Consider the following 17,144-nt stretch of genomic DNA (forward strand, 5'->3'; position numbering starts at 1 on the left):
ATGGCCAGTTTCCTCTCTGGCCTTAGTGCCCTTTTCCCTGGGTGATGAGAAAGCCCAAGTACAGGACTTGTTGCTGGCATATTTGTGCCATTTCCCATGAGACTTGGTATTCTGAGTCTGACAGGAGTTGCAAGAGGGCCTTTGTGCTTTTGCACAGTTTTCCTGGGTGTCGCTGGCAAGGAGGAGGTCATCTAAATACTGGAGGAGGGTGCAGCACATGGCTTCTCTCAGAAAGCTGGCAAGATCTGCAGCCAACCCCACTCCAAAGAGAGTGGGTGAGTTCTTGAGCCCTTGTGGAAGCCTCATCCATGTTAACTGCATATGCTACCCTGTATCCAGTTCAGTCCACTCAAGGACAAAGAAGGGCTGGCTTTGGGGGGTCAGCTGGAGGCAGATGAAGGCAACCTTTATGTCTGTTCAAGTGAACCATTTGGCATACCGTGGTATCTGGCTGAGGAGAGTGTACGAATTTGAGACCACTGGGTGTAAAGAAACAGTCATTTTACTGATGGCTCACAGGTTTTGAACCGGCCAGTACCCTCCTTCTGGCTTTCTGACTGGTAGAAGTGGGGTGTTTCAGAGTGACTGACACTGTTAGAGTGCCTGCTCTTGCCTCTTGTGAGAGGGGGTACTGCTGCTCTCTTTGAGGCTGGGCCCCCAGACTTAATTCTACAATGACAGAGTCTCAGTTATGAGCAAGGCCAGGTGGGTTGTCTTCAGACCATACTTGGCTCTGAATTCAGGTGGGCTACTTGAGGGGGTCTGGGCACAGAATAGCCTGCACTCCTCTTCCCTAGGTGCGGTTATTGCCAGTACAAGACGGACCCTGGCTCTTTTGGGCATTGGTTTTGTTTGAGGCTGGTGCACCCAGTGGGTTCAAACGTTTTTGGGCTGTGAGCTTTGAGAGTATATCTCAGCTGAGGAGGGGTATGGAGCTCTCAGACAGGTAGAGAAACTCATGTCAGCCCTTGTGTCCTCCAAGTTCACATTGGTGTTCTTGGCCAAAGTGTTGCTGGACTGCTTTTGTCCTGGTGGCTCCTAGAATAGTTGCAGTTTTTTTCACTGAAGGGGGCTACAGGGAGGGTGACCACAGACTTTTCTGCTCCTGCGTTAACCATAAAAGTCATGTTTTTCCACCCCACCACTTTCTTTTTGACCGTGGGCTCATGGGGGCTGAGTGCGAGAGAGCCCGGTCCATGTCAGTCTGCGACTGCTCCTGCCAGGCAAGTGATCCTTTCTCCATGAGGCTCCTTCTGGTAGTGACTGGGTTTCAGGGCTTTGCCTCAGTTGGGGCATTCATTCTTCCAATGACCCTTATCTTTACAGTAAGCACACTGGTCCCTGGCTAGGGGTGTCCTAGGCTTCCCCACTCTCGGCAGCCAGCTTTTCTCTGACTTTTGATCATTTATTCCTTTTAAAGTGGCTGCTGGGAGACTGAATTTTTCCTCATAATTCTTTCAGCCTCTTGTCAGCCTGTTTAGATATACTTTGTGGGCAATTTCAATCAGCTGAGTGATTTTCATCCTGGCAAAGTCCTCAAGTTTCTGAGGCTTTCATCTGATGTCTGGGGCAGCTTGGGCCACGAATGAGGTGTTGACCATCTGTTGGCTCTCTTGTGCCTCACAGCCAAAAGGGGTGTAGATGTGATAAGCTTCACACAGTCTTTAATAATAGTAACCAGGATTATCTCCTGGTTCTTGAGTGACTTGAAAATACTTTGGTCATATTCATAGGCCTTTTGGGCCTGGCTTTGATCTCCTGGAGGAGGGCATCCCAATATCAGTAGATCTGGTGCTGCCTGTCAAGGGTCGTGAAGTCCCACTCAGGGCCCTCCTCGGGGACAGCAATTTCAGCCCATGCAGCTTGATCTAGGACCCTGGCTGGTGCATGCTAATTCAGGTTTTGGTGAGCCCCTTTTGTAATCTGTCTCCTCTCTTCCATGTTGAACAGGGTGTGGGAAAGCTGCTGGCAGTCTTCCCAGATCATCCGATGAGTTTGGAAGAGGGATGTCATGAGGTCAACCAGGACTTGTGGCTTCTCCAAGTATGACAGAATGTTGTGTTCCCAGCTGAGGAGGTCAGTCGTGGTAAAGGGTTGATAGTAAAGCATGGACCAGCCTGGCTGTGTAGTTCCATCCTCATCACACCTCTCAGGCTCCTGTCTCTCTTGAACCAGCATCTGAAGGGCACCTGCTCCCAGCCGAGGGTTCAGTCTGGCTGCAGGTCCAGGGTGAGTGGGTCCACTGATTCTGGAGGTGGCATGGAGGCTGAAGGGGTGGAATATCCAGAACTGGGGGCTGAGTGCTGCCAGAGTTGGCGGTGTATATGGCGGGGGCAACATTAGCTCTTCCTCTGGATCACCTGCAGGAATTTGCAGAGGCTCAGGCTTTTGTTGATCCTTTGTGTGCTGCTCTGTTGAGGTGATTAAGACCGTACCTTGTCCCTGCCCGTTGCAAGTGAATTGCACCCAAGGGGGAAGAGTCTGGGCAACTCCTAACCAGGAGTCGGTATGTGGGAACTAGTCAGAATGACCTGGGTCTCCAGTGATGACCCACCACACTCAGCAGATTGGTGGGACATCTAGGGTTCCTTCTGGAGGAGGCCCCACACTAAAAGTGGGCCATTTGGATTCACACAGGGTTTTTAACCTTCCAGGAGTTAATTTTACTCTGTAGTCTCCTGAAAATCTCCTCCTGAAATTTTTGATCATGGTGTCAAAACTGGGTTTGCTGTGCCCTGACCCCATTACATGTCCATGTAACGGTACCATGACAACAGACAAGGGAGGCGTGCCTCCTCTAAGGAGGTGACCAATCAGATACCCATCTGTTTGTGCTCCTCTTGGAAACTTTGGTCAGCCTTGACCCGTATAAGTCCCAGGCCAGTTCAGCTGCAGCTGAGTCACCAAAATGCTGTGACAGCCAACCATGAATGTGGATGAGGGCTCATTCAGAGTCTGTAGTGCAGACCATGGAATCACAGATTCAGTGCAGACTGAATGACTTCAGACCCCCTGCACTTATACACACACACACACGCACCCCAGAGTTTAAACATTGCCCCCCTGGGAATGTCTACCTGTGAGAATTCTGGTGTCCGGGAGGTGCTCAGGTTCCCCTTCCACTCCAGCGGGTGGGACTGTCTGGGTCAGGGGACCCTGGGCCTTCCCGGATGTGACGTCAAAACCAGGTCCCCACCTGCCAAGCCTGCTTGAGACCAGCGGGAACAGCGGAGTGAGGCTGGCCCATGGCGACCGGGTGGGGTCTGCAAAAAGATCAGGCTGGGTGCGCCTTCTCCATTGCAGTCCCCTGTTCCATCACCGGCCCACGGCTGCCCCAAGCTGGTGGCAACAATGGGCCACAGTGGTTGGGATTCCTGGTTAGGGAGCCAAATATGAAGGAAAACCTGAAAACCTGGACTGGATCACTGAGGGAAGAACTAAGCGGCGCTCAGAGGTCTTTTAGTGCTGAGTTTTATTTCACACCAGCAGGCTCAGAGGGGAGTAATCTCCAAGGTCTGAGCCCTGAACAAAGACAAGGGTAGCAACTGATATTTTTCTGCTTCCATATCTGTAACATTTCTATGACGCAGGCAGCAAGCAGGGTGAAAAAGGAGTTTGAGGATGAAGCAGAAAGGACTGGAAGTATAGTTTGAGTGTTTCGTTTGAGAAGCAGAGGGGACCACCAGACTGGATCGCTGACCCTGTAAATGTTAAATGCTTTCCTTATCATAGACACCGGTGGCCGCATGTGCCTGGCCCCCGTGTGGTCCGCGGATCTGGCGGCCCGCCTCCCCGCACATGGCCGTGTGGCCGGCTCTCTGGGGCTCGCAGCCAGCCCTGTGGACCACGCCTTGGCCAGGGAAGCCCCGGAGGAGACAAGCGCAAATGCCTCGTGGGCTCAGCACCTTGGCGCCCGTGCCCACGTGGCCCCTTCCCCGTGCAGAGGGCTGCAGCCCGAGTCCTCAACTCTGCAATGGGAAACCGGCCCCCAGCCCATATCCGCAGCTGGGAATAGGGCGGCGCCAACTTCAGGGGTGGGTGGGCGGTATTTCCTCTTGTCCAGAGGCCTCTTGTGATCGTGTCGCAACCTTTATGCCAATGGACTGGATGGAAAACCAGCCTCCCTTCCTTCAAAGCTGGACTTTCCATAAAAGAGCCTGTGGGTAAAGTAGACATGTTTCGAAATGACCGTGAACCCCCAGCTTCCTTAAAAATGTTTGCAGCACAGGAGTGGTTTTCCTCTTCTTTCCAAAACTGCACTGTCTCTCCTGTCCACTTTGTTTCCCACCAGTCTGGCTTCAACAGTTAAATTGTTGATGCTCACCATTAAAGAGCAGCAGAAAAAATTAATCCCTCCATCCTTTTCCCATTTCAAAATCAAGTAAAATTGTTTTGTTTTGTTTTTAACTTGAAAACGTAGGTGTGTGAGAGCGTTCTCATGCTATTCTTATGGAGGTGAGTGGTGTTTGTCTGCTGGGCACTGTGCACATTTGGGGCTGCATGATTCTTTGTGCTCATGCCAACATGCACACAGTAGGCTGTTTAGCAGCTTCCCAGGCTGATACTCACTAATGGCAGCAGGATTGTACTTCCTAAGTTGTGACAACCCAAAATGTGCCCAGACATTGCCAGATGTCCCCTGGGGGACAGAATGATCCTAGCTGAAAATTGCCGACTCAGACAAACTCAAGCTGCTTTCTCTTCTCTGCAAGGAGAGTCTAGACATCCCTCCCGTACCCACCATTTTGGGATGATCCCACCCTCCTGCTCGCAGGATCCAAAGTTGGAAGAGCAGTGACGTTAGCATCTGTACAACCCCAGCTTTATTTCAGTGGCTTCAGTCAGACCCATTCCTTCAAGTATCCAAAGGGCTCTCAAGGAGGAATGGAAACATGCCCCCAAATGGGAAGGTTCTGTCTGAAGCAAGGAGGCTCTAGAATCAGCCTCACAGCCATGGACACCCACTTCACGGCCTTCTTCACGTCTCCCTCAGCTCTGACCGGGCCTCCTGAGGCTTCTTCCGTGGGGCCTTCTTCGGGCCCAGCTGGCAGCCTGGTTTGTAGGGTGAAGAGCGACCTCCCTGACCTGCATTGGTCCACCTGGGATACACTTTGTGACCCCACCGAAGTTCTTAGCCTTTGCTCTGTGAGAGCTGAACTTCCCTCCTTTTCCCCAAAGGTTCAGTCACACATCTCAGAATGCCTTGCAGCCCATTCTGTCTGCCATGACAACCTGAGCAGCCCTTAACCTGAGGGAAAGGGGACACTGGATTAGCTAGATTGTTCCTAGGAAATTCGTGCTGGCCACTGAAGATTGCCATCATCCTATGAATTCACAAATTATACCTTTGTCATTTCCTGGAATTTTATAGTTATTGACATTAAGCTTACCGGTTCTCAGATTTAAGGATTTGCTTCTTTATCTTTCTGAAAACCAACGTGACACTTCTCTGCCTTCAGCTGATGGCCTGTCAACATTTTTTTGAAGTGACAAAAAAAGGTATTGTGGCCCACGCCCTGGGCTGGAACCCATTTAGACTTGCAGAATAGAGTCTTGTGACCCAGCAAGGCACCTATGAGTGGGCCACAAAGTGAAAGAAAAGCATGTTTGAGTACCATTGTTCTTAAGAGAGAATCAGTGAGAACTGCCAGGCATCTATCAAGTGGGGCCCGTGTGTAACTTCCAGTAACAGAGCTGAAGGAATAGGCGGCCACATGACTACCATGCACGGAGTGTTTACTGGGCATGTTGAAGAACCTAGCCCGGTTTATGCCTCTTAGTGTCGACGTGCTGAGGACAATCACTCCTCCTCAGGTACTGCTCCATGTTTATAGGTGGAGTGCCTGGGGGACTGAGGTAAATCCTGAGCCGAGGTCAAACTGTAAGGGGCTGTTGAAGATGCTGAGTGTCACACTGTTGGCTCTGCTACCTTTCCCATTTCAGGCACCTGCCAGCAGGCAACACGTTAGATTCTGGCCTGGGGTGTGGTGGCTGTGCAGGCAGGTTGAGGAGTTTGTAAGTCACACAAAGGCCTACAGAGTGTATATAATGCTGGCTCTGATCGATACACCTCATTGGTAACATTAAGGTGTGACTTCCATTTTCTACCACAAACTATACATATGAGCCCTGACTGATTTTTGTGACTTCTGGAGTGGAAGTCTATATTCCCGGGGCTCTGAAGTTCTCATGGAATGACTGTCCAGAAGAAGTCCATACTGCACAGCTCAGGAGGAGCCTGGGAATAGCAGCTCATCAAGCTTCATGAGAAAGTGCAGCGGACACGGCTGTGTGTCCCCCACGATCTGGTTTTCTTCCCTCCTACGCATGTCCCAGAGCCAGATTTCCCAGCCATGTGGCTGGGACTAGTCACTGTTAAGAGAGCACACGTACTGCACACCACTGCCTGGCCAGCCTCTGAAGTGCCCCCTGAGTGATGTTCCACATGCCTTTCACTTCAGATTGAGGCAAACAGGCCCAGAGAACTCACCATCTACCTGTTGAGGAAAAGTGGCTACAAAATGGAAGGGACTGGAGTCTCCGAGTCATAGCTTGCAGGACACAACCTGAGGCAGAAATACAACTACACCGTGGGAAGTCACTGTTGTTTCATCTTTTGTTACAGCAACTCATGCTCCCCAAAGGAACACAAAACTCCTGTGGGTTTTCGATGGAATTACACTGAGTGGAGAATTGCCAGCATAACAATATTGAGTCACGTCATCCGTGAACAGAGTCTACATCTTTATTACTTACTTGTCTTTCACAAAGTTAATCTCATTTTTAAAATCTTAAATTAGATTCTTTTTCTTTCCCCATAAGAGTCCCGCACATCTTCCACTCAGATGTATTCCTTTGACCACTGTTGGTTTCCTTACCACTGTAGATAGCATTTTTTAAATTCTAATGTATTTTTTAAATCAATGTGTCACTGACATACACTCTTATGAAGGTTTCACATGAAAAAAACAATGCGGTTACTACATTCACACATATTATTGAGTCCCCCCATACCCCATTGCTGTCACCATCCATCAGTGCACTAAGACGCCACACAGTCACTACTTGTCTTCTCTGTGCTACACTGTCTTCCCCATAGTTTCCCCCCTCAAGACCATGTGTGCCAATCATAATGCCCCTCAATCCCCTTCTCCCTTCCTTCCCAACCATCCTCCCCAACCCTTCCCCTTTGGTAAACACTAGTCCCTTCCTGGAGTTTGTTTATGAGTCTTGTAAATAGCATTTTTTTAATTACATTTTTTAAAAAGTTGTCACTGGTGTACAGGAATGCAGTTGGATTTATTTTTAAACATGTCTTCTGAGATGCACTTTGTATACCATAATATTCACTCATTTAATGTGTAGATTTTGAAGCATTTTTAGTAAATGTATGTAATTGTAGCACCATTACCACAACCCAGTTTTGGAACATACCTGTCTGCCCAAAATGTTTCCTAGTGCCCATTTGCCAGAACTCTCACTCCTGCCTAAGCACCAGAAAACCACTGCTTTATGTCATCTTTCTCCATACTGTTACCCTTTCTAGAAAAATCCCTGTGCATGGAATCATGGCCATGTACTCTTTACTTGGATATTCTACATAATCATGTTACCTATGAATAATTATGGTTTTGTTTCTTTCTTTGCAGTCCTTCCTCTCATTTTCACCTTCTGGCTATTTTTTAAGTGGTTACCCTTAACATTCTAACATACAGAACCTGCTTAAAATCCAAAGTTAATAACTCAGAACACACAAGGATCTTAAAAAGTTCTAGCCCTAAATATTCCTCCCTTACCTTACATGTTATCTGTGAACTCCAGGGTATAGAAAGTTCAAAGCTCTAATCAATGCAAGCGTAGATGGCCCATGTGTGTACCAATTTCTTTGTTTACTACTGTTCCTCAATCAAGCTCCTCCTTTCTGGGTCCACTCACTTTGTTCCTAATGACTCCCCTTTCATAAGCTCTTTATGTTCATTTTGTCCTCATTCTTGACTGATGGGTTTGTGGATAGAAAATTACTGGATGACCACTACTTTTGTTCAGCACGTTGAGGATCCTATTTAACTGTTTTTGCTCCTTGTTTAAAAGGCTGGGGCTCACTGATTTAATGTACATCCTGCATCATTGATTTCTGTTTTCTCCCTGGATTCTTTTAAAAATTTGTGTCTGAAATTTCTGCATTTTCATTATCATACGTCTAGGTGGGAATATATTTTTATTTATTCTGCTCAAGACTCAATGAACTATCTCCATCTATGGCTTTCACTAATTCTGGAAGCTTTTCGACCTCCTTTCAGTACCGCCTTCTTCACCATCTATTTTTATCCCACTGAAATGCCTTGAGACACACATGGGGTATTCTCACATTCATCTCCACACCACCTAAGGACTCTACCACTGATTCCTTCATGCCGTTGGTCTTTGTGCTGTGTTTCAGGCAATTTCTGCAGATTTATCCTCCAATTTCCATAAGTCTCTCACCAGCACTGTCTTGTCTAGGTATGTGGTGCTTCCCGGCATTTTAGATCTCAGCAATTTCATTTCACTGATCTTGCCAAAGGTGCCCAGGGAAAGGCAGGCAAACCACCCCGATAGACATTTGAGTTCAAAGCAGCCAAAGTCCCATGCAGATGGATGCTAGGGTCTGTTGAGTGTGCCGTTTTATTTGATAAATCGTCTGCGTGAAAATCATCTCAACATGCCATGGCATCCATCAGCGAGTGTTGTTGCCTACCTCTGACCTACTGGTTCTCCATGGGGAGCACTGGAAAATTTCTGGAGACATTTTTCAGTATCAACTGGGGTACAGACCCCCTCCTGGCATCTGGGGATTAGAGGCCACAGGTGCCACTTACCATCCTACGGTGCCAGCACAGCCCCCCTCCCCACAGAACCCAGCCCGAAACATCAATACTGCTGAGGAAACCCTGCAGTAACCAACCAATTATTATCTTCAAGATCTTTGAGCTGTAAACATATTTGCTTCTTGTGTGCACATGTGAGCTCACTGATAGCCTCTGGCTCAGCTTAGAGTTGGCTGTGCTCACTGATGCTGTACTTGTGTGTTTATGCCATAGCAATGTTTCCTTTTCTGCCTTTGATTTTTTTTTCTTTTGGTATCATTAATCTACAATTACATGAGGAACATTATGTTTACTAGACTCCCGCCATCACCAAGTCACCCCCACATACCCCATTACAGTCACTGTCCATCAGCGTAGTAAGATGCTGTAGAATCACTACTTGTCTTCTCTGTTGCACAGCCCTTCACATGCCCCCCCTCCACATTACACATGCTAATCGTAATACCCCCTTTCTTTTTCCCTGCCCTTATCCCTCCCTTCTCATCCCTCCTACCCAGTCCCTTTCCGTTTGGGAACTGTTAAACCATTCTTGGGTTCTGTGAGTCTGCTGGGGTTTTGTTCCTTCAGTTTTTCTTTGTTCTTATACTCCACATATGAGTGAAGTCATTTGGTACTTGTCTCTCTCCGCCTGGCTTATTTAACTAAGCATAATACACTGTAGCTCCACCCATGTTGTTGGAAATGGTAGGATTTGTTTTCTTCCTATGGCTGAAAAATATTCCATTGTGTATTTGTACCACATCTTCTTTATCCATTCATCTACTGATGGACACTTAGGTTGCTCCCATTTCTGCCTTTGATTTTTGACAGTGTATGTACATGATATATCTGCCTAGATTTCAGGAACTGAAAGGCTTCAAAGAAATGAAGAGGTTTCTGAATAAAACATCAGAGGAGACTATAAGCTTCAGAAGTACCGGGGAAACCCAAATATGTTTTATTTTCAATGAGCAGATGATACAATGTGATGTGTACATAAGGAGTTCCTTCATGAAAACAAATGCCAGCGACTGTGAAGAACAGCCCATTCAGACTTCCTCTGAATGTTTGGCATAGGAATCACTCGATTTGACCGTTTTGTTGAACATTTGTCACAGAAAAATAAGGTGGCACTTTTAGCGAGAGGATGGCCATTGTGATTCCTAGTGGGAGCACATAGGTGAAGCGTTCCTTTACTAGCATTTCTTTTATAACCAGAAAACTAGGTGGAAAGTCAAGGGTGGTGTGGCCATAAAAATCCACATAGAAATTCCAGGTCACTGCAGTAATATCACCAGTGCCACTGAAGAAAAGAAAGGAGGTGGTGATTTTGTAATAAAATCGGAGGAATTCTGGGTGTGCATCACTGATCAGTGGACCCAAAACGCCTTGGAGTCAAAAACAAGGGCGACTGACACCATGCAATTCGCGGCCACTATCGGGTCCCACCCATACAGAATTTCACTTGAAAGGACGCAGCTCCCGTTAAGACTGCTCTCCGTGCTAAGCGAAACTATCGAGCTGAAGATGTTCACGTTTTGAAAATAGAAAACATCCCAAAGTCCAATGAACACAACAGAAGCAATGTTGCTGTCAATTTCCTCCACACACACCAGAATCTGCTTCTGGCTTGGATTATGCCCAGAGACCATACCCAAATACTAATAAGGAAGCGCGTCGTTTTGACGAAGAAATGCTTCTGCTCAGCTTGACTGACAACCGGGTGGAGGCATCATGAAGACATGCCAGGAACACCAGAGAGAAAAAAACGAACAGATGGAATGAGCTTCAGTTTATCAAGGGCTAATATTTACACACTGTCCTCCTTGTATAACAGTTACATTTAAGCATTCTGTGAATGCATTGGCTGTAAACTGGTGCTCTAAAAATTTTATGTAAGAATAAGATGCATAGAAATCCCTGAACATGGTGAGCATATTAATTTGTAAAGCATTATTGGGACATAATTTGACATAATCTTTCAAAAGTTGAAATGTGCATACCAGTGTCCAGCAGCTCCAATTCCAGGAATTTATACTGAGGGATTTATAAGAATTTGCAAAAATGACACAGAGACACATTAGTTTCAGCACCATTTATCATAAACATTGGCAGTGACCTAAATCTCTATTAATAGAGGAATACTTAAATAAACTAGTGTAGATCCAGGATTATGGTGGAGTATCTACTTGGCCATTATAAAAAATGAGTTAATCTGTTTGATTTCTCTGAGGAAACTTCTGTTATATACCCAATAAAACAAAATAAATAATAATACACATGATACACCCATTTGTGTTGAAACAGGCTAATTTTCTTTATACATATATACAAATAGGTCTATACATGCAGTTTTTTTTTAAAGGGTACGAAGTTGCACACAGGAAGTAGTTCTTGGGAGACTGATGGAGAAGGGTAGGGACTTTGATTCTTATTTACCTATTTTTCTACAATAGGTAAATAAAAACCAAACATTTGCATGGTTTTAATCATAAACATACTTTTATAATTAAGAAGAGAATGAATATGACCTTGAAGATCTTCACACAGCAAATCATGCCTATTAATTTTTTACCCATCACTTGCTCAAAATCCCAACTTTTGATTTTGGCTTTTCTTGAGTTAAAAATATCCTGATTTTCTTTTTTTTAGAAGAAAAGAAGACAATTTCAAATTGATAACAACTAAAATATCTTTTCTGTCCCTTATGCCCTTCTTGTTCAGCACAAACAGAGAATAAACAAATATCCAGATGTATTTTCCATGAAGCGATAGCTCCCAGGGAGACTGTGACCACCTTATTTGGATTATTTCTAAGTTTGAATCCTTAGGAATACGTGGCAGGGAACATCAGGAAATGATATTCCTAGGTCTTCTCCCTCTGTTGATTAGCAGAAGGGAAAGATGCCGGGTCTGCTCAGGGAGGACCAGTGTGTGGGCAACCTAGGCACCTGTCATGCGGAATTTAGAGGCCCCTGAGTGTGTCACCTTGCTTGGAAGCCTGATATTCTCAATATTGCTTCCACTTCTGCAGTCTTTCTAATCACTTGGGGACAGTCGCTGAACTGCTTGGGAAGTGACATTAGCAAGATGGGTTTGGGACTGGCTGCCAATTTGATTAAGTCCCTCTGCACAAGAATGAGACTCCCTTGCCAACGAAGGTCAGAGGGAATGGCCCACAGGACCAGTGAGGTTTTACAGAGTGAAGGAATCAGGAAGGAGAATGTTACAGTTGCAGGGAAATGTGCCAGCTTGGGGAAGTTTGGGGACATCTGTGCCAAAACTGGTGGGGGTGGGGACCCGTTTTCCCTGAAGAACAAATTGAAAGAGTCCCTAGATGTTACTTTACCATTTTACAGTGGGCCCTGTAGAAGGACTAAAGAGTTCAGAAGACCGGGGAATGGCCAATATTTGTTGTAGCAGTGGGAAATGAACAGGAAGGTGAAAGTTGCAGCCAATTAAAAGATTCGCAGAAAGAGAAGCACCTCCAGTAAAAGGCATGGTTATGTAGTGTTTGGGCCTCTGAACAAAGCCAAGTGAATCCATGCTTTTCACCAAAAATGCATTGCAGGTGTATCTTGTGCTTTGTATAGGTCATGCCCTATTTCAAATACTTTATGAATATCAATACATTCAAACTTCATGGCAGCCAAATGACAGATGTACAATTATGCCCCCTGTGGTATAGATGAAGGAGCTGAGCCGAGTGTCACACAGATACACACGGCAAAACCACGCTCCAGAGCCCTTGTTATTGACCCAGGGCTTCTCTGCTGGGCTGATGTTGGGTGGTGTTTATTCACATAAAAAACATATGAACAAGAACTAGCCAAACCCTTTATCAGTTAAAACTATAGCTATTTCTGTCATTCTCCATGTCACATTTAAAAAAATGAAAGTGATGCTTGCAGGATTGCAGTGTATAAGAAAGTCTAAATACCTGCTTCCTTGTCCCCTTTATCTCAGTGACTAAAAACTTTTTAGATGCTGATGCTTTGTACATATACACAGTGGGATATTATTAGCCATAAGAAGAAAGGATATCCTACCACTTGCAACAACATGGATGAAGCTAGAGGGTATTATGCTCAGTGAAACAAGCCAGACAGAAAAAGACAAGTATCAAATTATTTCACTGACATGTGGAGTAAGTATAAAAACAAAGAGTAAAACTAAAGTGACAAAACAGCATCAGACTCACAGTACCCAAGAATGGACTAACAGTTCCCAAAGGGAAAGGGACTGGGGAGGATGGGTGGGAAGGGAGGAACAAGAGGGGAAAGGGCACATTACAATTTGCAGATGTAATGTAGGGGGTGGGCACAGGGAGGGCTGTTCAACACAGAGAACACAAGAAGTGGTTCTATAGCATCTTACTATGCTAATGGTCAGTGACTATAATGGGGTATGTGGTCAGGACTTGATGATGGGGGGAGTCTATTAAACATAATGTCGCTCATGTAATTGTAGATTAATGATTTAAAAAAGCATAGGCAGAAATCTCTTGAACATAAACATGAGTGACTTCTTCATGAACATATCTACCCAGGCAAGGGCAACAAAAGTAAAAATGAAGAAGTGGGACCACATCAAACTAAAAAGATTCTGTACAGCAAAGGACACCATCAATAGAACAAAAAGGCATCCTACAGTATGGGAGAATATATTCATAAATGACGTATCTGAGAAGGGGTTGACATCCAAATTATATAAAGAGCTCACGCACCTCAACAAACAAAAAGCAAATAATCTAATTTAAAAATGGGCAGAGGAACAGGCACTTCTCCAATTCAGAGGCCAACAGACACATGAAAAGATGCTCATCATCTTTTCATCAGAGAAATGCAAATTAAACCACAGTGAGATATCACCCCACACCAGTAAGGATGACCTCCATCCGAAGGACAAACAGCAACAAATGTTCGTGAGGATGTGGAGAAAGGGGAATCCTCTTACACTGCTGGTGCGAATGTAAATTAGTTCAACCATTGTGGAAAGCAGTATGGAGGTTCCTCAAAAAACTAAAAGCAGAAATACCAGTTGACCCAGGATTTCCACTCATAGGAATTTACTCTAAGAATGCAGCCACCTAGTTTGAAAAAGACATATGCACCCCTATGCTTATCACAGCACATTTACAATAGCCAAGAAATGTAAACAATGTAAGTGTCCATCAGTAGATGAATGGATAAAGATGTGGTAAATATACACAACGGAATATTTTTCAGCCATAGGAAGAAAACAAATCTTACCACTTGCAACTACATGGATGGAGCTAGAGGGTATTATGCTCAGTGAAATAAGCCAGGCAGAGAAAGAAATGTATCAAATTATTTCACTCATATGTGAAGTATAAGAACAAAGAAAAAAACTGAAGTAACAAAACAGCAGCAGACTCACAGAACCCAAGAATGGACTAACACTTACCAAAGGGAAAGTGACTCGAGGATTGGTGGGAAGGGACTGACAAGGGGGGAAAAGGGACATTACAGTTCACACACATTATGTGGTCAGGGGACAGGAAAGTCCATATACACAGAGAAGACAAGTAATGATTCTGTAGCATCTTACTATGCTAATCGTCAGTGACTGTAATGGTGTAAAGTGGTAAGGACTTGATAATAGGGGGAGCCCAGTAACCATAATACTTACTAGTAATTGTTCACGTAATTGTGCATTAACAGTACAAAAAAAACTGATGCTTTTATTTAAAAACATACAAGGGTAGTCAGAAATGTGGAGAAATTGGAATCATTGTGCATTGCTAGAGGGGATGAGAAATGTAGTTGCTGTAGAAAAGGGTACATCAATTTCTTAAAATATTAAACAGAATTATCATGAGATTCAGCAATTCCACTTCTGGATATATACACCCAAAGGAAGACAAAGCAGGGAGTCAAACAGATATCTGCACCCTTATGTTTATAGCAGCATTATGTACAATAGCCAAATGGTGGGAGCAACCCAAACGTCCACTCACAGATGTGTGGGGGGAAAAATGTGGTCCATACACACAACAGAATGTTATTCAGCCCCTGAAAAAGGAAGGACATTCTGACACCTGCTTCAACACGGATGAACCTTGAGGACATTGTGCTCAGTGACATAAGCCACTCAGAAAAGGACACAGACTGTAGGACTCCACTTGTCTGAGGCACCTAGCATAGTCAGATTTTACATGGAGAAAGTAGATGGTGGGTGCCAGTGGCTGGGGAGGGAGGAATGGGGAGTTAGGACAGAGTTTCCGTTTGGGGAGACCATGAAGTTCTGGAGATGGATGGTTTTGATGGTTGCACTGCAGTGTGAATGCCATTAATGCTGCTGAACTGAATACCTAAAAATGATTAAAACAGTAAATTTCATGTTATTACAAGAAAAGTATCACAAAAATGCTGGTATTTTATAAAAAGCGAAGATGTGCTCACCTTGCTGAAGAAATGACAACCCGAAGTTTGGCGACACCATCTCTTCCCTTCTTAAGGCACAGGCTAGCCATTTGCTTTCACACACTCACTCAGTTGGATGTGAGGGTGGAGATGACATTACCCAGTATTGTGAGTTGGAATTGACATTCAAATTAGTACTCAAATGGCCTCATAAAATCCAGCAGCACAGAGGCTAGCAGACATGCCCAACATGGGAAGCTCGTCATCGGCGGCTGGGGCTTATCCTTGGTAGGCTCATCTAGTTTTTCACAGGGAAGATGAATGAGTGAGGTGACCCAAGAAGTCTCAAAGTTCTCCTTAACGACGGCAAGAAAAGATAAATCACGATGGTGCTCCGCAAACACAACAAAAAAGGCAAGAGTTGTATTTCTCAGAAGTTCAAAGAGTGGTAACTGCCAGGTTCTAAAGGAAATAAAACATTCTTATGATTTATCTCAGGGAAAGCTGGTGAATTCTGCATAGCGGACACGCGACAAAAGATGCTGGGCCAGGGAAGTCAAACACCCTTTTAAAGCAGGTGATAGAGGGCCCATGGACAGGTAGCTGTTCAGGGCCCTGGAAGCTTCAGGGCACTTGTAAGTTTCATAAAACAAGCTCCAGTGAAACTCAGCCATTTAAAAGGAGGCTTAGTTAGATAGACCTCAGCTCTGATTGGTTATGTCCTATACAAAGGAAGCATTCTACCGTAAGCCAATCAGGAGCGAGTTGTGGATGTCATCAGTTCAGTTCTCTATTTGGTCCGGTGGGGGAGGGACTTCCTCCTCTCAGGAGCCAATATAAACCCCAGACTCCACAGCCTTGACGTCATTCTCCTCTGGAGCCCCTCCTGAGAAGTAGGGGCTTCCTTTTTTCGCTCATTAAAAGACCTTTGCTGGTTGCCCCATACTCTTCTCGGCTGGCGTCATTCTTCATAGCCTCCAAGACACAATCCTGGGAAAACCAGCATCTCAGCCGGTAACCCCTTGGAGAGTTGAGAGGTCTTTTTAGATTAGAAATTTCTGTTTCTGAGGGCGTAGACCAAACCACTCTTTTCATGTCTCCCACACACATGATTTTTGCATGTTATTACTTCATATAAACGGAAACATGCAGTGTGTAATTATCTCTGGAGTCTGGCCTCTTCGCTCAGAGTGATGTCAGAGTCACCTGTATGGCTAACTGCATCATCACGTCAGTCACTTTTATCATTGTGCACCATTCCACTCTCTGGGGGGCATACCCCATTTTGTATGCATTCTCCCAGTGATGAACATTTGGGTTATCTTAGTTCAGCACTGCTTTGGGGAGGAACTTTTGCTACTAAAAATATAAGGTGTATGTTTTCTCTTTAATTGGATGTTTATGCTCAAGCAGCATATGAAGTCTATGCTTTGTGGAATTTGGTTTCTGTCAGAAGTGCGGCCAGTCAGGAGCCTACACAGGCTTTTCACATTTCACAGACAAACCAAATACACTATTGTTGCTGCCCTGACTTTCTCCTTTAGGGCAGCCTTCCACCCATGAGAGGCTAAACAACTCTAGGAAAGACAGATGGAATCTTCTAGCCTCCAGAAGTCTGTTGCATGTTCTCTTTACCTTGTGACATGCTCTTTCTAACAGTTGGTTAACGAACATTATCAATGAAAGCCTTGTATTCTGTCTGGAAATGCAACTGGATATCAATGGAGGTTCTTGGAAACTTATCAGAAATGCAGCCAAGACTACATGGTGTATTATGGTAGGTCATCTTGATTTAAGTTTTATTTTTGGGTAAAAATCCACTCAGAAATATGATGTATGATTTAAATATGTAATGAGTTGAACAGGTTCCTGGGCCTGACCAGACTCATTCACTGTTGGGAACATTTGATTT

Source organism: Manis pentadactyla, chromosome Y, assembly GCF_030020395.1.
Source record: "Manis pentadactyla isolate mManPen7 chromosome Y, mManPen7.hap1, whole genome shotgun sequence".
NCBI lineage: Eukaryota > Metazoa > Chordata > Mammalia > Pholidota > Manidae > Manis > Manis pentadactyla.